Genomic DNA, 7728 nt, shown 5'->3' with positions numbered 1-7728 from the left:
AAAGCTGACATTGTTGTTGACTTTATTCCACTGCAGAGTGATGCTGGTTTCATTTTGTCCTGATGATATGAGGTTTTGTGCATTTGAAGGAGCTAAATGGAAAAATGAGAAAAATAAAGTAAGTTTCAAAAATTCTTCAAAATTGATTTCTCACTAGTTAAAAACAGTAAAAAGTAACTCTTGAATTATTTCAGTAGTTTGTGAAAACATTGTATTGCAGTTTAAATCAATTGATTAACTGACCAGTGACTGCAGTAATGCTGACTCCACTGCTTCTGACGTTCTCAAACACAGAGTAGAGAGTGAATGTGTATCGAGTTCCAGCAGTGAGAGATGAGACTGTTGATTCACTGGTCCATTTCCAGCTGGTGCACTGATGTTTGTCTCTGTACCATTAAACTGGAGAACAAAGCTGACATTGTTGTTGACTTTATTCCACTGCAGAGTGATGCTGGTTTCATTTTGTCCTGATGATATGAGGTTTTGTGCATTTGAAGGAGCTAAATGGAAAAATGAGAAAATAAAGTAAGTTTCAAAAATTCTTCAAAAATGATTTCTCACTAGTTAAAACAGTAAAAATTATACTCTTGAATTATTCTCAGTAGTTTGTGAAAACATTGTATTGCAGTTTAAATCAATTGATTAACTGACCAGTGACTGCAGTAATGCTGACTCCACTGCTTCTGACGTTCTCAAACACAGAGTAGAGAGTGAATGTGTATTGAGTTCCAGCAGTGAGAGATGAGACTGTTTGATTCACTGGTCCATTTCCAGCTGGTGCACTGATGCTTGTCTCTGTACCATTAAACTGGAGAACAAGCTGACATTGTTGTTGACTTTATTCCACTGCAGAGTGATGCTGGTTTCATTTTGTCCTGATGATATGAGGTTTTGTGCATTTGAAGGAGCTAAATGGAAAAATGAGAAAATAAAGTAAGATTCAAAAATTCTTCAAAATTGATTTCCCACTAGTTAAAAACAGTAAAAAAGTATATTCTTGAATTATTCTCAGTAGTTTGTGAAAACATTGTATTGCAGTTTAAATCAATTGATTAACTGACCAGTGACTGCAGTAATGCTGACTCCACTGCTTCTGACGTTCTCAAACACAGAGTAGAGAGTGAATGTGTATCGATTTCCAGCAGTGAGAGATGAGACTGTTTGATTCACTGGTCCATTTCCAGCTGGTGCACTGATGTTTGTCTCCGTACCATTAAACTGGAGAACAAAGCTGACATTGTTGTTGACTTTATTCCACTGCAGAGTGATGCTGGTTTCATTTTGTCCTGATGATATGAGGTTTTGTGCATTTGAAGGAGCTAAATGGAAAAATGAGAAAATAAAGTAAGTTTCAAAAATTCTTCAAAATTGATTTCTCACTAGTTACAAACAGTAAAAAATTATACTCTTGAATTATTCTCAGTAGTTTGTGAAAACATTGTATTGCAGTTTAAATCAATTGATTAACTGACCAGTGACTGCAGTAATGCTGACTCCACTGCTTCTGACGTTCTCAAACACAGAGTAGAGAGTGAATGTGTATTGAGTTCCAGCAGTGAGAGATGAGACTGTTTGATTCACTGGTCCATTTCCAGCTGGTGCACTGATGCTTGTCTCTGTACCATTAAACTGGAGAACAAAGCTGACATTGTTGTTGACTTTATTCCACTGCAGAGTGATGCTGGTTTCATTTTGTCCTGATGATATGAGGTTTTGTGCATTTGAAGGAGCTAAATGGAAAAATGAGAAAATAAAGTAACTGTCAAAAATTCTTCAAAATTGATTTCTCACTAGTTAAAAACAGTAAAAATGTATACTCTTGAATTATTCTCAGTAGTTTGTGAAAACATTGTATTGCAGTTTAAATCAATTGATTAACTGACCAGTGACTGCAGTAATGCTGACTCCACTGCTTCTGACGTTCTCAAACACAGAGTAGAGAGTGAATGTGTATTGAGTTCCAGCAGTGAGAGATGAGACTGTTTGATTCACTGGTCCATTTCCAGCTGGGGCACTGATGCTTGTCTCTGTACCATTAAACTGGAGAACAAAGCTGACATTGTTGTTGACTTTATTCCACTGCAGAGTGATGCTGGTTTCATTTTGTCCTGATGATATGAGGTTTTGTGCATTTGAAGGAGCTAAATGGAAAAATGAGAAAATAAAGTAAGTTTCAAAAATTCTTCAAAATTGATTTCTCACTAGTTAAAAACAGTAAAAAAGTATATTCTTGAATTATTCTCAGTAGTTTGTGAAAACATTGTATTGCAGTTTAAATCAATTGATTAACTGACCAGTGACTGCAGTAATGCTGACTCCACTGCTTCTGACGTTCTCAAACACAGAGTAGAGAGTGAATGTGTATTGAGTTCCAGCAGTGAGAGATGAGACTGTTTGATTCACTGGTCCATTTCCAGCTGGGGCACTGATGCTTGTCTCTGTACCATTAAACTGGAGAACAAAGCTGACATTGTTGTTGACTTTATTCCACTGCAGAGTGATGCTGGTTTCATTTTGTCCTGATGATATGAGGTTTTGTGCATTTGAAGGAGCTAAATGGAAAAATGAGAAAAATAAAGTAAGTTTCAAAAATTCTTCAAAATTGATTTCTCACTAGTTAAAAACAGTAAAAAAGTAAACTCTTGAATTATTATCAGTAGTTTGTGAAAACATTGTATTGCAGTTTAAATCAATTGATTAACTGACCAGTGACTGCAGTAATGCTGACTCCACTGCTTCTGACGTTCTCAAACACAGAGTAGAGAGTGAATGTGTATGAGTTCCAGCAGTGAGAGATGAGACTGTTTGATTCACTGGTCCATTTCCAGCTGGGCACTGATGCTTGTCTCTGTACCATTAAACTGGAGAACAAAGCTGACATTGTTGTTGACTTTATTCCACTGCAGAGTGATGCTGGTTTCATTTTGTCCTGATGATATGAGGTTTTGTGCATTTGAAGGAGCTAAATGGAAAAATGAGAAAATAAAGTAAGTTTCAAAATTCTTCAAAATTGATTTCTCACTAGTTAAAAACAGTAAAAAGTATATTCTTGAATTATTCTCAGTAGTTTGTGAAAACATTGTATTGCAGTTTAATCAATTGATTAACTGACCAGTGACTGCAGTAATGCTGACTCCACTGCTTCTGACGTTCTCAAACACAGAGTAGAGAGTGAATGTGTATTGAGTTCCAGCAGTGAGAGATGAGACTGTTTGATTCACTGGTCCATTTCCAGCTGGGGCACTGATGCTTGTCTCTGTACCATTAAACTGGAGAACAAGCTGACATTGTTGTTGACTTTATTCCACTGCAGAGTGATGCTGGTTTCATTTTGTCCTGATGATATGAGGTTTTGTGCATTTGAAGGAGCTAAATGGAAAAATGAGAAAAATAAGTAAGTTTCAAAAATTCTTCAAAATTGATTTCTCACTAGTTAAAAACAGTAAAAAAGTAAACTCTTGATTATTATCAGTAGTTTGTGAAAACATTGTATTGCAGTTTAAATCAATTGATTAACTGACCAGTGACTGCAGTAATGCTGACTCCACTGCTTCTGACGTTCTCAAACACAGAGTAGAGAGTGAATGTGTATCGAGTTCCAGCAGTGAGAGATGAGATGTTTGATTCACTGGTCCATTTCCAGCTGGTGCACTGATGCTTGTCTCTGTACCATTAAACTGGAGAACAAAGCTGACATTGTTGTTGACTTTATTCCACTGCAGAGTGATGCTGGTTTCATTTTGTCCTGATGATATGAGGTTTTGTGCATTTGAAGGAGCTAAATGGAAAAATGAGAAAAATAAGTAAGTTTCAAAAATTCTTCAAAATTGATTTCTCACTAGTTAAAACAGTAAAAAAGTAAACTCTTGAATTATTATCAGTAGTTTGTGAAAACATTGTATTGCAGTTTAAATCAATTGATTAACTGACCAGTGACTGCAGTAATGCTGACTCCATGCTTCTGACGTTCTCAAACACAGAGTAGAGAGTGAATGTGTATTGAGTTCCAGCAGTGAGAGATGAGACTGTTTGATTCACTGGTCCATTTCCAGCTGGTGCACTGATGCTTGTCTCTGTACCATTAAACTGGAGAACAAAGCTGACATTGTTGTTGACTTTATTCCACTGCAGAGTGATGCTGGTTTCATTTTGTCCTGATGATATGAGGTTTTGTGCATTTGAAGGAGCTAAATGGAAAATGAGAAATAAAGTAAGTTTCAAAAATTCTTCCAAAATTGATTTCTCACTAGTTACAAACAGTAAAAAATTATACTCTTGAATTATTCTCAGTAGTTTGTGAAACATTGTATTGCAGTTTAAATCAATTGATTAACTGACCAGTGACTGCAGTAATGCTGACTCCACTGCTTCTGACGTTCTCAAACACAGAGTAGAGAGTGAATGTGTATCGAGTTCCAGCAGTGAGAGATGAGACTGTTTGATTCACTGGTCCATTTCCAGCTGGTGCACTGATGCTTGTCTCTGTACCATTAAACTGGAGAACAAAGCTGACATTGTTGTTGACTTTATTCCACTGCAGAGTGATGCTGGTTTCATTTTGTCCTGATGATATGAGGTTTTGTGCATTTGAAGGAGCTAAATGGAAAAATGAGAAAATAAAGTAAGTTTCAAAAATTCTTCAAAATTGATTTCTCACTAGTTACAAACAGTAAAAAATTATACTCTTGAATTATTATCAGTAGTTTGTGAAAACATTGTACTGCAGTTTAAATCAATTGATTAACTTACCAGTGACTGCAGTAATGCTGACTCCACTGCTTCTGACGTTCTCAAACACAGAGTAGAGAGTGAATGTGTATTGAGTTCCAGCAGTGAGAGATGAGACTGTTTGATTCACTGGTCCATTTCCAGCTGGTGCACTGATGCTTGTCTCTGTACCATTAAACTGGAGAACAAAGCTGACATTGTTGTTGACTTTATTCCACTGCAGATGATGCTGGTTTCAGTTTGTGCCGTTAGACTGAACGTTACTGTCATGACAGAAATCATAGTAAGTCACCACATTTATTTTGCCCATTAATGATTTCAAAGACAATGCAGTAAAAAGTAAGCAATTCTTTGATGTATTAACTGACATAACCATTTAAGTGAAAATACACTTTTAAATCAGTTTTTAATTTACACTTGTACTTAAGTTCTTCTCGTGTGCATACTCACAGCAGATGATATTCCTCATTAATAATAATTTAAGACGTGGCTACTGCCTGTGTTGTTATATAATCTTTATAATAAAACCTGTATCCTGTATTTTCACTATATTTAGCTGGGATCTTGGCTTCGCATAAACAAAAGTAACAACAATAAGTACATTTTTAAAATGTTTTATGCAAACTGAACATCTATGTAGGATGTGAGAGTAAAAATGAGATCTATTACTTGTCGTAAAACAGATGGATGGAAAGTTGTTAGAGCACAATTCATCCAACCATCGTCCCGAGTCACTGAAATCTGCAGCAACACACTGCTCATTTCCAGAGTTTGGTTGCCCAGTGGCCCAGAATCGAAAGAGAGAGTCACTCCCATCAGACCACACCTTTTCTCGATACAGACCAATCCACACAAAGCTTCCATTTGCTGTGACCGTGACCTTGTCATTTTCTGTCTGATTTCGTATACTGCAAGAAGGCATGCAGGACTTTGAATACAGAGTTTAAACAATAGACATCTAAGCATCTAACAGATAGTTTCACACACTTATTGTTTATCACTTATGTATCTTAATATGTTATTTCAGAAACATAATACCTCTTGTGACAATTCAAGGAATTAGTGACACACTGAAAGTTAAACGTTTTATGATAAATTAACTATAATAATTTCAACATTTACGTCTTGAAGGTAAAGAGACATCATGCAATCTGTAGTGCAACTTTCATTGAAATGAACGAAAAGATCATCGTGTCTGCATCTTTTCTGACTTCATAATCTTAGAAACTAATATTACTTCTTGTAGTCGTCAATAGGGATGGATGAATCCTGTACCTGGGTAGATCAACATAATTCTCCTGCAGAAACTCTGAGCTTCAGTCCAGTTCATAAGCAAATTAACTTTAACAAAAGATTCTTGACCATTTACTGTACCTGGAAATATATGGAAGAAAAGAAGAAATACAACATGTCAAAATGGAAATCTAAATCTCTAATATGTGTTGTGTTCATTGAGAAAAAAGTGATCTAATTATAGATTCTATCATAATTGTGGGGGAAAAACATTTCTTAATGTGCAACCATCACAAATATTATATATTTTTAATTCTTATAACTTACCATTATAGCACACAAAGTTTAGCACTTCGTCACAGTCACGGTCATCCCATGTACCATTGTATGGACTCCCACTTAACAGTGCCACACAGTATTGCTGTCCATTAAGATTGTCGGACTGATTAGTGTACCAGTTTCTAAATGTTGTCTCTCCTTGACCGTAAAAGCTGCTGTCATTTAGGGACCATCTCCAACTGTTTTCCAGGTCATCATAGAGACCTATCCATGCCTTGCCTGTTCAAAAGATGTTCATTAAATAAAAATGAGACTTTTCAATGCAAAAGTAACCACAAATGGGAATTGTTGTTCTTCTTTAACAACCCCAAAATATATCATTTTCAGTTTTATGTAACCCATTTACATTTCTCAAGCTGTTGGGAGTTTGTTTTATATGTATAGTCATATATGTTACATATATAATACTAGTGTTAAGAGCTTACTTGTGTTTGTTGCAATGCTTCTGACAGCATCAACGTCAGCTTGTGCTTTCTATGGTGGCCAGGTCAGTGTAGGCATCTCTGCAGTGGCTCTGTGCCTCCGTCCAGTTCAGTGAGGTGCTCACATAGTAGTACTGATGAGTTTGACTAAATGTACCATTAACCAGCGCTCCTGAAACAAAGCATTGTCTTTTATTTTGTAGTGTTCAGTTTGACATTACTGTAAGGTTTCACAGAACTTTGTTCTCCTTTGAGACATTTTTGTTTGGCACCAACTTTTAAGCAAAAACAAACAAACATCAATAAAGTAAATCAAAATCTCTTTGCAAGGTGATATTATTGATTCATATTGTTAATATATAGATATTATTATGAATTTATAGCTTTCATCTTTTCTTTTGTATTCATGCTTACCCATTTACCAAAGAGGGAAAATACTTTTTGTTCAGTGACAAAATCTTAACCTAAATAAAACACACTCTACAGGAGAACAACATTCACAACTGTTTTTTGTTTTACAAAAACTGTTTTTTATACAAAAATCCACGAGTATATACAGGTTTCTGGAGCTGTAATTGTTCAGAACAAACAAAATACAAACAATTAATCAAAAGAGGCACCAACCTATCAGCAGAAAGATGATCACCGTATAATCCATGAGTTACAACTAAGAAAGATGAACAACAGTGTAATTATTAGCTCATTCACCCATATTTTGGAGTGGATAAGTAAAGTGGATATAGATTGTTCTTACCACTATTTTAACTCCACGTACTTCAGATGTTTCTAAGTGTGCATGCTGCTTAGCACTAACCTGTCGAAAAACTTGTTTAAAGTCTTACTATTGCTCAGTGAGTATTTAAAGATCATGTGAACAGCATAGATAAGATTTAAGGAAGTAAAAGAGAATGCTTTGTGCTGAATCGCTCCATGGCAGTAAGAGAAAGTAAAATCTAAAAACATGTAGCCTTATTCTTTACTGCACTGGTCACAGGAAATACAATTT

At 35.6% G+C, this 7728-nt stretch overlaps 1 long non-coding RNA gene across 1 annotated transcript; it reads right to left on the bottom strand.

Annotated features, from left to right (window-relative positions):
• Positions 1 to 6777: 6777 nt before the first annotated feature.
• On the bottom strand, positions 6778 to 7523 carry LOC109198536 (uncharacterized). Its single transcript, XR_002059298.1, has 3 exons — positions 7477 to 7523; positions 7347 to 7389; positions 6778 to 6894 (listed from the first exon to the last, which is right to left on the bottom strand). It is a non-coding gene; the product is annotated as an uncharacterized LOC109198536 (long non-coding RNA).
• Between the last annotated feature and the right edge of the window lie 205 nt (positions 7524 to 7728).

Source organism: Oreochromis niloticus, unplaced genomic scaffold (assembly GCF_001858045.2).
Source record: "Oreochromis niloticus isolate F11D_XX unplaced genomic scaffold, O_niloticus_UMD_NMBU tig00001705_pilon, whole genome shotgun sequence".
NCBI lineage: Eukaryota > Metazoa > Chordata > Actinopteri > Cichliformes > Cichlidae > Oreochromis > Oreochromis niloticus.
Note: the sequence above shows the minus strand (reverse complement) of the source record. Positions and strands in the feature narration are given on the sequence as shown.